The 15,656-nt window shown below is 40.8% G+C and overlaps 1 protein-coding gene across 2 annotated transcripts in view; it reads left to right on the forward strand.

The window, feature by feature from the left end:
• The first annotated feature begins 813 nt into the window (after positions 1 to 813).
• LOC137371236 (short transient receptor potential channel 4-like) overlaps positions 814 to 15,656 on the forward strand; it is a 127,488-nt gene continuing 112,645 nt past the window's right edge. The window contains exon 1 of one of the 2 annotated variants that reach the window (XM_068033450.1): positions 814 to 1,388. The gene's annotated coding sequence lies outside the window, so the exon portion shown is untranslated. Of the gene's footprint in view, positions 1,389 to 2,074; positions 2,152 to 15,656 lie in introns of those variants that run through there. The other variant, XM_068033448.1, reaches the window with a different exon arrangement.

A 15,656-nucleotide genomic window follows, 5' to 3' on the forward strand; every position in this document is an offset into this window, starting at 1 on the left:
CCTGTCCAGATGCCTCTTAAAAGTCGCTACTGTTCCTACCTCCACCACCTCCTCAGGCAGCTCATTCCAGATACCCACGATTCTTTGTGTGAAAAATTTACCCCTTTGATCCCCTTTAAACCTCCTCCCCCTCACCTTAAATCTATGCCCTCTAGTTTTAGTCACCCCTACCATGGGAAACAGACTCTGGCTATCTGCCCTAACTATGCCTCTCATAATTTTATATACCTCTATCATGTCCCCTCTCAGCCTCCTTCGCTCCAAAGAAAACAGACCCAGCCTATCCAATCTCTCTTTATAACTCAAGCCTTCGGTCGGCATGGACGCGGTGGGCCGAAGGGCCTGTTTCTATGCTGTACGACTCTATGACTCTATGACTCTGCACTACTTTCATCAATTTCATTAAAAGAAAACTCAATCAAGTAGTCAAACACAGTTTTCCTTTAACAAACCAATTCACTTATTAACGTTCACTTATTAACCGCTACTTTTCCAAGTACCATTGTATTGCCTCTAAAAGTCTACCCACCACCAAGGTTAGGTTGAGTGATCTGTAATTACTGGGTTTATCTCACTCCCCCGTTTTAAAATACAGGTGTAACATTTGAAATCCTGCAACTATACGTTTTATGTGTACTAGAATTGCATTTTTTTCGAGCCATATTTTGGGCTCTAGTGCCGCGCTCTTCAGAACAATTCTTGCCTTGGCACGGGCTTCCTTGAGTGTGATGGAGAGAGGACATGCGGTGGCGGGAGTTCCCTGGTCCCGCCTGCGGTGGCAGCGCACGTGCGCAGTGCTGGTGCTGGAGGGAGCTGATGGAAGGCGGGAAGAGAGCGAGCTGTCAGCGGGCAGGCATAAGAAGGAGACAACTGCTGATTCACTTTGCAACCTATTAACACACATCCCAATGCTGAATGAACACTGAAGGCAGCTCAAGGCGCTGAGGAGGGTATTTAACGCCTTCGTCCGCCTGCGTTGTGGTTTTCTTCAACCTCATTGTGTGTCTCACTCCCTCCCTCCCTCCCCAGCTCCTCCTCTGGCTCAAGTGCAGATGAAGAAACTGAAGAAATTGTCACTTTGTGTGTCGGTTCGTTGGGTTTGGAATTACAAAACGCTATCAATGTTCAACATTGAACTATCTGGTACAAATGAAAATTTGGTCACGTCGTCTCTTGGGGGACTGTTTTAGCATCTGATCCGAGACCCATTTATGTCAGCAATAAGGAGTTACTGGGGGGGGGGAAATGTTTCAAGGCACGAAAAAAAGAGCCGATCACTAAAGTGTATTTCACGCTTCCTGAGCAGATATTCGATATCAGGATGTGAAACATTGACTAGTAAAAATTTCCGTGGACAAAAATAACACGATGCGGCTTTAGAATACCAAGTAAGTGGTCATCCTCAGGTTGTCGTTTCTCTATTTTGCAAACTAGCAAAGGGCTGAATGGCAACTGTTAAAAAGCTGTTAGATTTTGTCGCCTTCATTCCACATTTTTAGTATTTTTTTTAAATACTTGTGTCCGCAGATACCAACAGAGAGTTGTGTGGAATGGGGGCAAATTATTTCGATCGCATTTGATGCTTGTGTTTAATTCTGAAATGCGTTACTGTCAACTAGTTCAGCCGTAAATATTGGCGTTACTGTTTCCAATCTCCCAGTCAACACCTATTCACTCAAACGAGTAGTTACCTGAATAATAAACGTCTGTTGTTGACTCTATGTCGACATTTCACATACGGTTAAACTATTAAATCAGTGCGTCAGTGGCTGGTACAGCTTTATCCTCGGTGAAGGGCGCCACCGGTGGACATCGCCATATCTCTTGTCAACATTTGTTTTTTCGTCTATGCAATAATCACTTTAATTTCGGGGATTCCGCCCAGTAGTTTAATTAAATAAGTAAGAATGCGTGCATTATTTGTAAATTAATCCATTAGAAATTGAATGACTGTTTCAAACCATGTATATTTATAAATCAGTTTAGAAAGTTTAGTAGATGTAGAATGGAGTGCATTAAGCTGTAAATTTTTTATCATTATCTACTCAGGATAAACATGAATTTTAAGACTAGGGAACGGGACCTCTTATTAACACTGCGCCAGTATTTTGTAAACTAGATACAGACTGAGAGAGGAATGCAAAGCTTTGGGTAAGCTATGGAGAAGTCAACTTTGTTAGTAGCCAGCTCTTTGTTAATTCATTATTGTATATCTGTTTCCTAAACAATGTCTGCATGGGTCTGCATGTGGAACATTTTGCAGAGCCAGAAAGCAGTTCCATGCAATAATTCACTTCCATCGAAGAAATGCATTTTCTGTTCAGAACGGACCGGGTTTACTCAGGAACTATAAGGGAGCAGCGTCTTCACGAAAAAAAAGTATGGCAAACCGTTCATTCTTTTTCTAAAACACACAATGCAATAAGTAGTGTCACCTGTACAAGACGGGGGATGGGGGTGGGGAACGTATTGCACTGCTGATTTGGATCTTCTTTTCCTTTGCCAAACACCGTTTCATGAAGACAGTGCCCATTAACAGCAAACATTACTTAATCCGGTTAGGTTACATATCAACCAGGCATCAGACATTAAAGGATAACAAACATGTGCAGTGTTTTAATACCCATTTTATCTGACAATTGAATGCTTTTTAATACTTGGTCGGGTGCTTATCCAGGGAGAATTGCATTTCGGAGCCTCCAGTCTCAAAATTCTTTGATACTGCCCAATGAGAATCAGTTTTTGTAGCAGTGGATACAGTAAGGTGAGCATTACTGCTGCAAAAGGATGAACACTTAGATTGTTCCAGGGACTGATTAACCCATTTTAAGTTTTTTACAAATAGTGAACATGCATGTAGCATTTGAAATCATACAGAAACGTTAAGCATTCGTTTGCTAATATCGTTCCTTGCAATTTCTAGGTTTATATGTGCTGCAGCTCAAAGACATTTACAAATCATTTCCCACAATTATAATGGCTCCCCAATAATTGCACGAAATGATGGGATTTAGTGATGAATTTTACGAATAGCATGGAGGTTCACCAATTTCTGAGAGTATATTAGGAATTCAGGAGGGGGGGGGGGGGGGTCCATTAACTTGACCAATAACACAGGTTGCTGCCAGATGAAAATACAACTGCGTGTGCTTCCATTTAAAATAGGTGCAGCAGCTTTCTAAAACCCGTCTCTTTGCATCCAAACTCCCAACGAAAGCCAGCTAAGCGGGGGAAGCATACCATTCATAATTAATTGTGAATGAGTCTATAAATGTCTAAATGTCAGTTATGATCAGCATGCTGCATCGCTGTTCCATTTAATATATTTTTTAATTTATTGCGGGAATTGATTCCAGCTATTGTAGATTAAATTTGTACATGGAGCATGTGTTTAATTGAAAACTCATTTCGAGTATATGCACTACCAGTTTATGACCGTAGGTAGCACTATAATGGGTATTTTCAATGTAAAGAGTGCCACGCCAGATGAACAATATCTGCTGGGAAAGTACATCAACCTATGCAATCTAGCCACAGGGTTTCCATAAATAGCTCAAAATGCTTTCTGATTTGTTTATCTGTTTTCGGGTGACTGAAATTTCTAAGGTCAAAAATGTTTGAAATAATAAAAATGTCAAAAAGTACATATTTCACGGTCATATTATTTAATTATCCACCGAATTGTCTTTTGTGCCATTTAATGTATTCACTATTATTGTTACATAAAAATCTTTAACTCCTCCCAAAAACTGTGGTATGGACTTGATAGTGTTGATTGTGAGCTGAATTTGGATTGTGCAATCTGAATATGTGCACTGTGACCAATTGGCTAAATTACATCAATATCATTAATTTATCTGTTCTGATGGTATATGTTTCTTTTATGTCGAAGCACTTTTCATTCATGTATTTCTTCCAATAACTTTGTTAAACATGAGTACAAATTTCAAAAGTCTTATGGCGATAACATTTATATTGAGTATTTTTCAAAAAAAATGTTTTTTATGTATTTGAGAGAAATCCAATGATATAATTCTGATTGTAGAACTGTTGTGGCATTTGTGTTGTACAAACTTTAGAAAGTGTATTAAGCTGAAGGGGAGAGTGACTGGGGTTAGGGAGAAGGGGAGAGAAAGGGTCATGAGAAAAAATGACAAGAAAACATTTAATTTTGAAGCTGTCTAATTACCCACTTGTGTTTGTCGACAGAATAGGTAATTGCTAATTATAATTTACTCCTGTGAAAGATGATGCTAATTATTAACACCTATGAGGCAGAGAAAGCTAGCAGAAGCCTTTTTTAAATGAGTAAGTTTGAATTTTGAAAGCAAATGAAGACACTTAGAAGAAAACAGATTAATAGGGAGGATAAGAGAGTGAGAGGAAGACAGAAATGAAATAGGTTGAAGGTGATGTAATCTCACCATGGAGCAGGGGATTGAAGGATACAATGCTTGAGCAAGGAGTTCAACATGGAAGAGGTAGGTAGTAGTTATGAATGGTAATTGGAATTAGATAGTGGGAAGCTGAATGCATGGCTGATTTCATGGAAGTTTTGAAAATAATTGCAATTGGGGAGATGGAAAGGAAGGTGCAAAGGGCCCACCAGATGTATACAAAAGGAAAGAAGAAAACAAAATATTAGAAGCAGAAGTCAAAAGGCAGAGAATCAAAAAGAAGAGTCAGTAAGAGAGAAGCAGAAGAGAAGTGAAAGGAACATTGAAACAGGGATAGGACCAGGGATAGGCTGGGATATGTTGCACCATGAATATTTGACAAAATTATTGACTGCCACGGACCTGGGGGCAATTAATTTATAATATATAAAGTGCATCACCAATCTTATGCCACCCAAATACAGTCCGATTTAAAACACTTTTCTCCCTATTAATAAAGTGGCTTAAGCATACAAACATCAATGGAAAGCAGCACAACTGCATTAGCTAGCTAGCAAACAAAATAGTATGCAATGCCAATGCGAGTTACTTTTATTGACAGAATAGAGCTGGCTACACCATGTCAGGAGTGGTAGATGGACCTTATCGGATGACCTCTGTGGATTCACACTTTGTCAGGCGTGCAAATGCATCCAATAAACCATGAGACTCAAGGAGAGGATTGTTATTATTATTATTGAGGTGAGGCAGTAGAAAAACTGGCAATAGGAAGATGGACCATTTCTCACACTGCTGCTGTCACAAGACAATTTAACCCACGATGGTCAATGTTTGTGCAACTTCTGCGCCTGCTTGTAATGTGTCTGAAGACAGGATAGCCAACAAAAGGGCAGTGATCTCTAAATCAGGAGAATTTTATAGGATGGAGCAGATAATACTTCAGAAGAGTCATGTAAAACAGAAAAGCGAAGTGGGACAGGAAGGGACAGAGATAGGTAGCCATGGCTATTTTATTCATCTCGACAGGCTGTTAAACTAGTTCGTGGTTTCTAAAATATAGAAACAACAGCATCTCTCATGGACAAAATGTCATTTACTCACCAAAGTTAGTGACAAAATTAGATAAATACAATTACAAATAAAGAGTGCCCTTCAGTTCCTGCAATAAAGCTATCCTTTTAAATCACTTATGTCTATATCTAAGTCTATCACTGTTGATTCCGATTCAGCTCTGATAAGATGATTATTAACAAAAAGCCTTTCTGCAAAAAGTTGAGTTGCATGTACTATTCAGTTACAAATGTTTAGTCACTATCTGAAAGATTGTACTCCAGACTAACCAATTTATGTCCAAGCCAAATCTCTTACCTGTGAGCAAGGTGCACTTATAACATGATGTAGTTACATGATACAGACAACTTTCAAATGACATTGGCCACTCAGGTTATCTGCCCACAAACTGGATAGTAAATTATGCACATTGCAGTTACTGATCTTTGACATACTTGTAAAACTTGTCCTTTAGTCCAATTCGCAGAAAACAAGATCAGTTAATGACTGTTTTTAATATGGTCATTGAAATATAATAAATTTTTACCAAGTCTTAGGTGGCAGTTTTTAAAACTGCAAATGCAGCATGGATTTTGTTAAGGAATCATAGACAATGCATCATAGATTAAGGTTTATTAAAGGTATCCATTACATTGTTTTACTAACTACTGTATATGGGTCAGCAGCATCCTGTTTTTGCCAGCATTACTCAGCCCCATTACACTGTACTCTTGTATTCATGAGGAACTTACAGTGCTGACTTCTGGAGATTCCTTGAATTTTCTTGCCTGTTTTTCCCTTAATACAAGTTCTGGAACAATGTGATTCCAAATGGATAGCAGTGCAATTGTGACATTTATATAGAAGTAAAAGTCCAGCGACTTTCAACATGCCGTTGAGCTTGTGTCCAAAGTGAAAGTAATGTGTGCCAAGCGTAGAAATCGAGACATTCACGAACTGACTTTGCCATTTTAAAATGAATTTACATAACACAAGCCTTTAAACTTGTTTTTTAAAATAGCCAAGCTGCTAAGTTATTTTAAAACACAAGGTTAAAGGTTTAGAGCAGGGGTATCCAACCTTTTGGAGGGACTCATTATATTTTTTGTCTTACACAGGGAGCCAGTGAGACAATTTAGGAAAGATAAAGGCATTAAATATTTATCTTACTAAAACAAAACAACAACAAATGTGCATTTTTGTGAAGAACCTTTAAATGAGACTAATTTATTGACTTACTTTCTCTTCACTTTGTTATACCCCGATTTAGTGAGATACCTGGCATTTATTTTTTTGCTTGCACAGGTAGTCTGTATCTGCCCGCACACTTATAGTGATGCGGAGTATTCCAGATACTCCAGAATGTCCATCTGTCAGGTGTGATCTTGATCGTGCTCTCTCTTTCTCTCTCTATGTCTCTCTCTCTCTCTGTCTGTCTCTCTCTCCCCCTCCCTCTTTGTGTCCCCCCCTCACTGTGTCATCCCCCCCTCAGTGTTGTTCCCCCGTGTCATTCCCCCCTCTCTGTGTCATCCTCCTGTGTCGTCACTCTCTCCCTCTGTTGCCTCCCCCATCCCCCTCTCTCTGACCCCCCCTCACTCTCTGACCCCCTCTCTCTGTTCACCCATTCTCTCTCTGTCACCCCTCTCTCTCTCTGCTCCCCCGCCCCTCTCTCTCTCTCTGTCCCCATTTCCCCCTCTCTCTCTCTCTGACTGTTGCTGAGAGCGGGAACAGTGGTTTCTGAACTTCGGACAGCTTTGTGGCTTTCCAGCGGGCTTTAAAAAAAATTGGAAGTTTGGAAAATGCCGCTCCTGCGCTTTGAACCCGTCAGTTGTGAATATGGAAAGGAGTGTTAATGAGCATTAGATAAAAATCTGAGCTTAGATATTCCAATTCAGTTGTGAAACTGACAGTGCAAATTTTTTAAAATCTGGTCTGATCGGAAAGAAGAAGCCAATGGGAAATTTCTCATTCCTGAAATTATCATTCACGGACCTCAAAATCTTGTACCATGGACTGTGTACGGACACATTGCCAACCCCTGGGTGGGACACCTAGCTCCTTGAGCCTGTTCTGCCATTCATTGCTGATCTGTGACCTAACTCCATGTACCCACCTTTGCTCCATATCCCTTAATACTTTTGGTTAACAAATGTATCAATTTCAGATTTAAAATTAATAATCAACCTAGCGTTAATTGCTGTTTGAGGAAGAGAATTCCAAACTTCTGCTGCCCTTTCTATGTAGAAATGTTTCCTAACTTCACTCCTGAAAAGTTTGACCCTAATTTTTAGACTACTGCTAGTCCTAGACTCCCCAACCAGTGAAAATAATTTTTCTCTGGTATATAAATAGTCGTTTGGTAGTACAGAACTTGAGTATTGCTGAAAATAGAGACATTATGTCAAAGCTTTACAGCTTGCACTCATCAGGACAATTCGCAAGATAATGTTGCAGTGTGCAACATTAGATGTGATTCTGCGATTGGACAACATTTGCTAAATAATCCTCCGTGTACTAAGTATTACGCTGACAACCAATTTAAGATTGCCAGTCGGGCTCGCGGTGTGGTGCATTTACACGTACTAGCAGCTACATATATTAATACACACATTGCGCCTGTTTCAGCTAAACAAAGTAAGTGACAGACATTCGTTGGTTCATTCCCAGGGCAATTCAGTCGGAGTTCACTTGCCAACCAATCAGCACTCTCTTCGCATACTGTGTAAATTTGTTGTTTCCCTTGCATTACTATTCTTGTAATTTGTCCTGATGAGTGCCAGATGAAACGCTTAGACAAAATGTCTCTATTTTCAGCAATATTCAATTTTTCTGTATTTACTGTTACGATCAGGTGAGAAAGATGTCTAGGGGTCTTTTCAGCCTTCGCCTGATCTTATTGTAACAGGGTTTAATTTTAAACACTGTGTTTTGAGCTCCCCCTTGAAAGCACACCACTTTCCAATTATAAGGCAAAGAAATGAGCATAAACAGGCTTACTTAGGTTTAAAGAAGAAAAGTGAAATTTATTAAAACTTAAACTTAAACTCTAATACAGGTAATGCCTACGGATATACGACGTGCCCGCGCTAGCATGCACATGCGATACACACATGCCAATAGGGACAGAAAAGAGCAGAAGAAAAATAGAAGTTTGAGGCAATATCAGAAGAGTTTCTTATTTACTGTGCTTCGAGCTCACTGTAGTCCTTTTGTAAGTAGTCTTGCTTTTTGTTGGGGCCCAGTATTCTTCCTAAACCTTGTTCACTGTGGGAGACTTTTCTCTCTTGGGGTTCACGTGTCTTCAATGGGTCTTCAGTTGCATGAGAAATAGATGAGAGCAGACAGGAGAGAGATGTTCTCAGTCCAGGAGCAAAGAGCTTTCTGAGTTTTAAATCACTGTGGCAAGTTCAAATTCAAAAAGCTCCAACCATGTGGCTAAACTGATCTGACCAGGTCTTTTGTGTATTGGGGAAGCAGTCTCTGGTTCCTTTGTTCCAACACTGTCTGCGAGTGTGCAAAAAAGGTCTTTCCGGCGAGGGGCCTGACAATTCCTTGTGATAGGCCTTCTTTTCTTACCCGCAACAATTTTAAGTTTTAATGTTCATGTGGCGAAATAATGTGTGCCTCATTCTTGGCAGGTGGGGGCCTGCATGACACTACCTAATAAGTTCCCCTTAATAGCTTCTAAATTTCGATCAAATCACCTCTTAAACTTCTAAATTCCACTGAATACAAACCTAGTTTGTGTAATCTTTCCTTGTAACTTAAGTCTTGAGTGCAGGTATCATTCTGATAAATCTACACTGCACTCCCTCCAAGGCCACAATATCCTTCCTAAGGAGTGGTGCCCAGGATCGCACATAGTACACCAAGTGTGGTCTAACCAGGGCTTTGTATAGTTGAAGCCTGCCTTATATCCCCTTGTATTCTAGTCATTTAGATATGAGGAGTAGCATTCTATTAGTACAAAAGCAAAATACAGCGGATGCTGCAAATCTGAAATAAAACCAGAAAATGCTGGAAATACACAGCAGGTCTGGCAGCATCTGTAGAGAGAGAAACAGAGTTAACGTTTCAAGTCTAAAAGGTTACAGACCTGAAACGTTAACTTTGCTTCTCTACCCACAGATGCTCCCTGACATGCTGAGTATTTTCAGCATTTTCTGTTTTTATTGTAGCATTCCATTAGACTTTTTGATTATTTTCTGCGCCTGTTCATGTACGTGGACCACCCCCCCCCCCCCCCCCCCCCAACCACCAAGTCTCTTTAGAACTCCAATTTTTCTAGCTTTACACCATTTAGAAAGTACCTTGTTCTGTTTTTTAGGTCCAAAATGGATGACCTCACATTTACCTAAGTTGAAATCCATTTGCTATAGTTTTGTCAATTGACTTAATCTATGAATATCTCTTTGTAATTTTACCTTCCATCTACACTGCTTACAATGCTGACTATCTTTGTGTCATTAGCAAATTTAGATGTGTGGCCCTTTATCCCATCATCTCAGCCATTAATAAATGTGGTTAATAGTTGAGGCCCCAACACAGATCCTTGCGGGCACCACTGGTCACATCCTGCCAATTAGAGTACCTACCCATTATGCCTACTCTCTGTCTTCTGCCGCTCAGCCAGTTTCCTAACCTGGCCAATAATTTGCCTTCAATTTCTTCTTATGCAGGACTTTATCAAATGCCTTCTGAAAGTCCATGTAAATAACATCCATAAACATTCCCCTGTGTGCTACTTTAATCACCTCTTCAAAAAATTCTCAGATTTGTCAGACATGACTTACCCTTTTCAAATCTATGCTAACCTCTTTCTCTTCTGGAAATACTGGCGCAACATAATTATTCAGCATGTCTGCCATTTCCTTATTTTTATTGGCAATATCACGGTGATCTGTTTTCAAGGGGTCCACGTTGCTCCTGACTGCCCTCTTCTTCCTAATATACTTATAAAAGAACTTTGTGTTGATTTTTCGTACTCCTTTTTGAAGCTCTTACTTTCTGTTTTGTCACCTGTTGTTCTTTGTAACTTACCCAATTACCAGGATCTGTGCCTTTTTTTTGCATTGTTGTATGCTTTTTCTTTTAGTTTTATATTGTCTCTTTAGTTGTTCTTGGCATTTTTTTCTTGGCAAGTAGAGATCTTGCCCCTTTTGGATACAAAATGGTTCTGTATCACATTAAATTCTTTTTTGAACACATCCCACTGCCTCAACTACCCTTTCAGCCTGTGAGTTCCAGACCCCCAACACCTTCTGGGTGAAAAAACTTTTCCTCATCTCCCCTCTAATCTTACCACCAATCACTTTAAATCTATGCTCCAAAGTCACTGACCTCTCTGCTAATATAAAGAGGCCCTTCACCTCCACTCTATCCAGGCCCCTCAAAATTTTGTACATTTCAATCAGATCTCCCCTCAGCCTTCTCTGTTCTAAGGAGAACAACCCCAGCCTATCCAATCTTTCCTGATAGCAGTATTTTTCCAGTCCTGGCAACATTCTCGTAAATCTCCTCTGCACCCTCTCTAGTGCGATTACATCCTTTCTCTAATGAGGTGACCAGAACTGCATACAGTACTCATGTTGTGGACTAACCAATGATTTATACAGTTCCAGCATAACCTCCCTGGCCTTATATTCTGTATCTTCGTTAATAAAGGAAAGGATTCCATATGCCTTCTTAACCACCTTATTGACCTGTTCTGCTACCTTCAGGGATCTGTGGACATTCACTCCAAGGTCCTTCACTTCCTCTACACTTCTCAGTATTTTACCATTTATCGTGTATTCCTTTGCCTTGTCTGACCTCCCCAAATGCATCACCTCACACTTCTCTAAGTTGAATTCCATTTGCCACTTTTCTGCCCATCTGACCAGACCATCAATATCTTCCTGCAGACTACAGCTATCCTCCTCGCTATCTACCACACCGACAATCTTTGTGTCATCCGCAAAGGTCTTGATCATGCCCCCTACATTTACACCCAAATCGTTAATATACACCACAAAAAGCAGGGGAACCCAGTACTGAGCCCTGCGGCACACTACTGGAAACAGCACTCGAGTCGCTAAAACAGCCGTCAACAATTACCCTTTGTTTCCTGCCACTGAGCCAATTTTGTATCCACCTTGCTGCATTTCCCTGGATCCCATGGGATTTTATTTTTTAACCAGCCTATCATGTGGGACCTTGTCAAAAGCCTTGCTAAAAATCCATGTAGACCACATCAACTGCACTACCCTCATTTATCTACCTTGTTCGTCTTCAGAAAATTCCATCAAGTTGGTCAAACAAGATCTTCTCTTAACAAATCCATGCTGACTATCCTTGATTAACCTGTGCCTTTCTAAGTGACAGTTTATCCTGTTTCTCAGAATAGATTCCAATAATTTGCCCAATACTGAGGTTAGACTGACTGGCCTGTAATTGTTTGGTCTATCCTTTGCTCCCTTTTTAAACAGAGGTACAAAGTTAGCAATTCTCCAACCCTCCAGCACCACATCTGTATCCAGTGAGGACTGGAAAATGATGGTCAGACCCTCTGCTATTTCCTCTCTTGCTTCTTTTAACAGCCTGGTGTATATTTCATCTGGCCCTGGTGATTTATCAACTTTCAAGGATGCTAATCCCATTAATACTTCCTCTCTCCCAATGTTCATTGTATCCAATACTTCACACTGTTCCTCCTTAACTACAATATCTGCATCGTCCCCCTCTTTTGTGAAGACAGATGCAAAGTATTCATTAAGAACCATACCAATATCTTCCATCCCTACACATAGGTTACCTTTTTGGTCATTTATTGGCCGTACTCTCTCCTTAGTTATCCTCTTATTCTTAATGTATTGATTAAACATCTTTGGGTTCACCTTGATTTTGCTTGTCAATATTCTTTCATGCCCTCTCTTACCTTTCCTAAGTTCCTTTTTGATTTCACCCCTCCACTTTCTATACTCCTCCCGGCTTTCTGTCGTATTGAGTTCTTGGTGTTGGACATAAGCTTTCCTTTTCTGCCTTATCTTACCCTATAGGTTTCTTTCACATCCATGAGGCTCTAGATTTGGCCACCTCACCCTTTTTCTTTGTGGGAACATGTTTACTCTGAACCCCTTGAATCTCCCCTTTGAATGCCTCCCACTGCTCTGACACTGATTTACTTTCAAGTAGCTGTTTCCAGTCCACTTTTGCTAAATCACTCCTCAGTTTAGTAAAATTGGCCTTGTCCCGATTGCGAATTCTAATTCCTGTTCTATCTCTGTCCTTTTCCATAATTATGTTAAAACTGACTGAATTATGATCACGACCACCAAAATGCTCTCCCACTGCCACTCCTTCCACAGCCCATCTTCATTTCCTAAAATGGAAGTCTAAAACTGCGCCTTCTCTTGTTGGACTTGCTACATACTGACCAAAAAAGTTCCCTTGAATGCACCTCATGAATTCTGCTCCCTCAATTCCTTTCACACTAAAACTATCCCAGTTAATATTGGGGTAATTAAAATCCCCTCCTATTACTGCCCTGTTGTTCTTACAATTCTCAGATATTTGCCTACATATCTGCTGTTCTCTCACCCTCTGACTCTTTCGGGTCTATAGTACACTCCCAGCAGTGTGATTGGCCCTTTTTTGTTCCTTAGCTCAATCCATATGGCCTCATTTGATGAACCTTCCAACATATCATCCCTCCTCACAGCTGTAAGAGTTTCCTTGACCGAAATTGCCACTCCCCCTCCTTTCTTATCCCCCTCTCTATCGTGTCTGAAAACCCTGTAACCAGGAACGTTGACCTACCGTTCCTGTCTCTTCTTAAGCCATGTTTCAGCAATAGCTATGATATCATACTATCATGTGTCTGTTTGTGCCCTGAGTTCATCTGCTTTATTCGTGTGGGGGGGAAAGGGGGTGGGTAGCATGGATTTAAAGTGATTGGTAGGAAGATCAGAGGGGAGATGAGGAAGAACCTTTGCACCCAGAGGGTGGTGATGGTCTGGAACTCATTGCCTGAAAGGGTAGTTGAGGCAGAAATCCTCAACTCATTCAAAAGGAGTCTGGATATGCACCTCAAGTGCTATAAGCTGCAGGGCTACGGACCAAATGCTGGAAGGTGGGATTAGAATTGGTGAATCGTTTCTCGGCCGGCATAGAGATGATGGGCCAAGTGGCCTCTTTCTGTGCCTTAAAATTTCTATGATTCTGTGATTTCTATAATTTCTGCCACCTCTAGCATGATGCCACCACCAAACACATCTTCTCCTTCCCTCCCCTTTCAGCTTTCCAAAGGGACGATTCCCTCCGAGACACCCTCGTCCACTCCTCAATCACCCCAACAGAATCACAGAATCACAGAATCGTTACAGTGCTGAAGGAGGCCATTTGGCCTATCGTGTCTGCACCGGCTTGCTGGAAGAGCAATTCCCTCAGTTCGATTCCCCTGCCTTCTCCCCGTAACCTTGCACATTCTTCCTTTTCATATAAGTGTCTAACTCCCTTTTGAATGCTTCAATTGAGCCTCCCTGCACCCTGTTCTCAGGCAGTGCATTCCAGACCTTAACCACTTGCTGCGTGAAAAAGTTTTTCCTCATGTTACTTTTGCTTCTCTTACCAAATACTTTAAGTCTGTGCCCTCTTGTTCTCGATCCTTTCACAAGTGGGAACAGTTTCTCTCTACCTACTCTGTCCAGACCCCTCATGATTTTGAATACCTCTATCAAATGACCTCTCAGCTTTCTCTTCTGCAAAGAAAACAGTCCTAACTTCTCCAATCTATCTTCATAACTGAAATTCCTCATCCCTGGAACCATTCTTGTGAATCTTTTCTGTACTCTTTCCAGTGCCTTTACGTCTTTCCTAAAGTGCGGCGCCCAGAGCTGAGGCTGAACTAGTGTCTTATACAAGTTCAACACAATTTCCTTGTTCGTGTACTTTGTGCCCCTATTAATAAATCCCAGGATACTGTATGCTTTATTAACTGCTCTCTCAACCTGTCCTGCCACCTTCAATGACTTATACACATATACACCAATGTCCCTCTGCTCCTGCACCCTCTTTAGAATTGTACCCTTTATTTTATATTGTTTCTCCATGTCCTTCCTACCAAAATGAATCACTTCACATTTCTCTGCATTGAATTTCATCTGCCACCTGTCTGTCCATTCCACCAATTTGTCTATGTCCTTTTGAAGTTCTACACTATCCTCCACACAGTTCACAATGCTTCCAAGTTTTGTATCATCTGCAATCTTTGAAATTGTGCCCTGTACACCAAGGTCTAGGTCATTAATATGCATTAGGAAAAGCACTGATCCTTGGAGAACTCCAATACAAACCTTCCTCCAGCTTGAAAAACATCCATTAACCACTATTCTTTGTTTCCTGTCACTCAGCCAATTTCGTATCCATGTTGCTACCATCCCTATTATTCCATGAGCTACAAATTTGCTCATAAGTCTGTTGTGTGGCATTGTATCAAACACCTTTTGAAAGTTCTTATACCCCACATCAACAGCATTGCCCTCATCAACCCTCTCTGTTATCTCCTCAATAAACTCCAGCAAGTTAAACATGATTTTCCCTTAAGTAATCCATGCTGGCTTTCCTTAATTAACTCGCATTTGTCCATCTGACAATTGATTTTGTCCCGAATTATTTTTTTCTAGAAGTTTTCCCGCCTCCGATGTTAAACTGACTGGCCTGTAGTTGCTTTTTGAACAAGGGTGTAACATTTGCAATTCTCCAGTCCTCTGGCACCACCCCAAGTCTAAGGAAGACTGAAAAATTATGGCCAGTGCCTCTGCGATTTCCACACTCACTTCCCTCAGTGCTCTTGGATGCATCTCAACTGATCCTGGTGCTTTATCCACTTTAAGTACAGACAGCCCATCTGTCCGGTTCTGGGGCAGATGGGACCTGTACAAGATGGATGGGTTGGATATTAGCAAGAGCTCAAGCTTCTGGTGGCCTGCCATTTTAATTCTCCACCTTGCTCTCACGCTGACATCTCTGTCCTTGACCTGCTGCAGTGTTCCAATGAAGCTCAATGCAAGCTCGAGGAACAGCACCTCATCTTTTAATTAGGCACTTTACAGCTTTCCGTACTCAATGTTGAGTTCAACAATTTCAGACCATAATCTCTGCAACCATTTTGTTTCCATTTCTTTGCATGTTTCGGTATTAAACTTGTTTTCTTTTGTTTTGCTTTTGGAC

The sequence above is a fragment of the Heterodontus francisci genome, chromosome 6 (assembly GCF_036365525.1).
Source record: "Heterodontus francisci isolate sHetFra1 chromosome 6, sHetFra1.hap1, whole genome shotgun sequence".
Taxonomy (NCBI): domain Eukaryota; kingdom Metazoa; phylum Chordata; class Chondrichthyes; order Heterodontiformes; family Heterodontidae; genus Heterodontus; species Heterodontus francisci.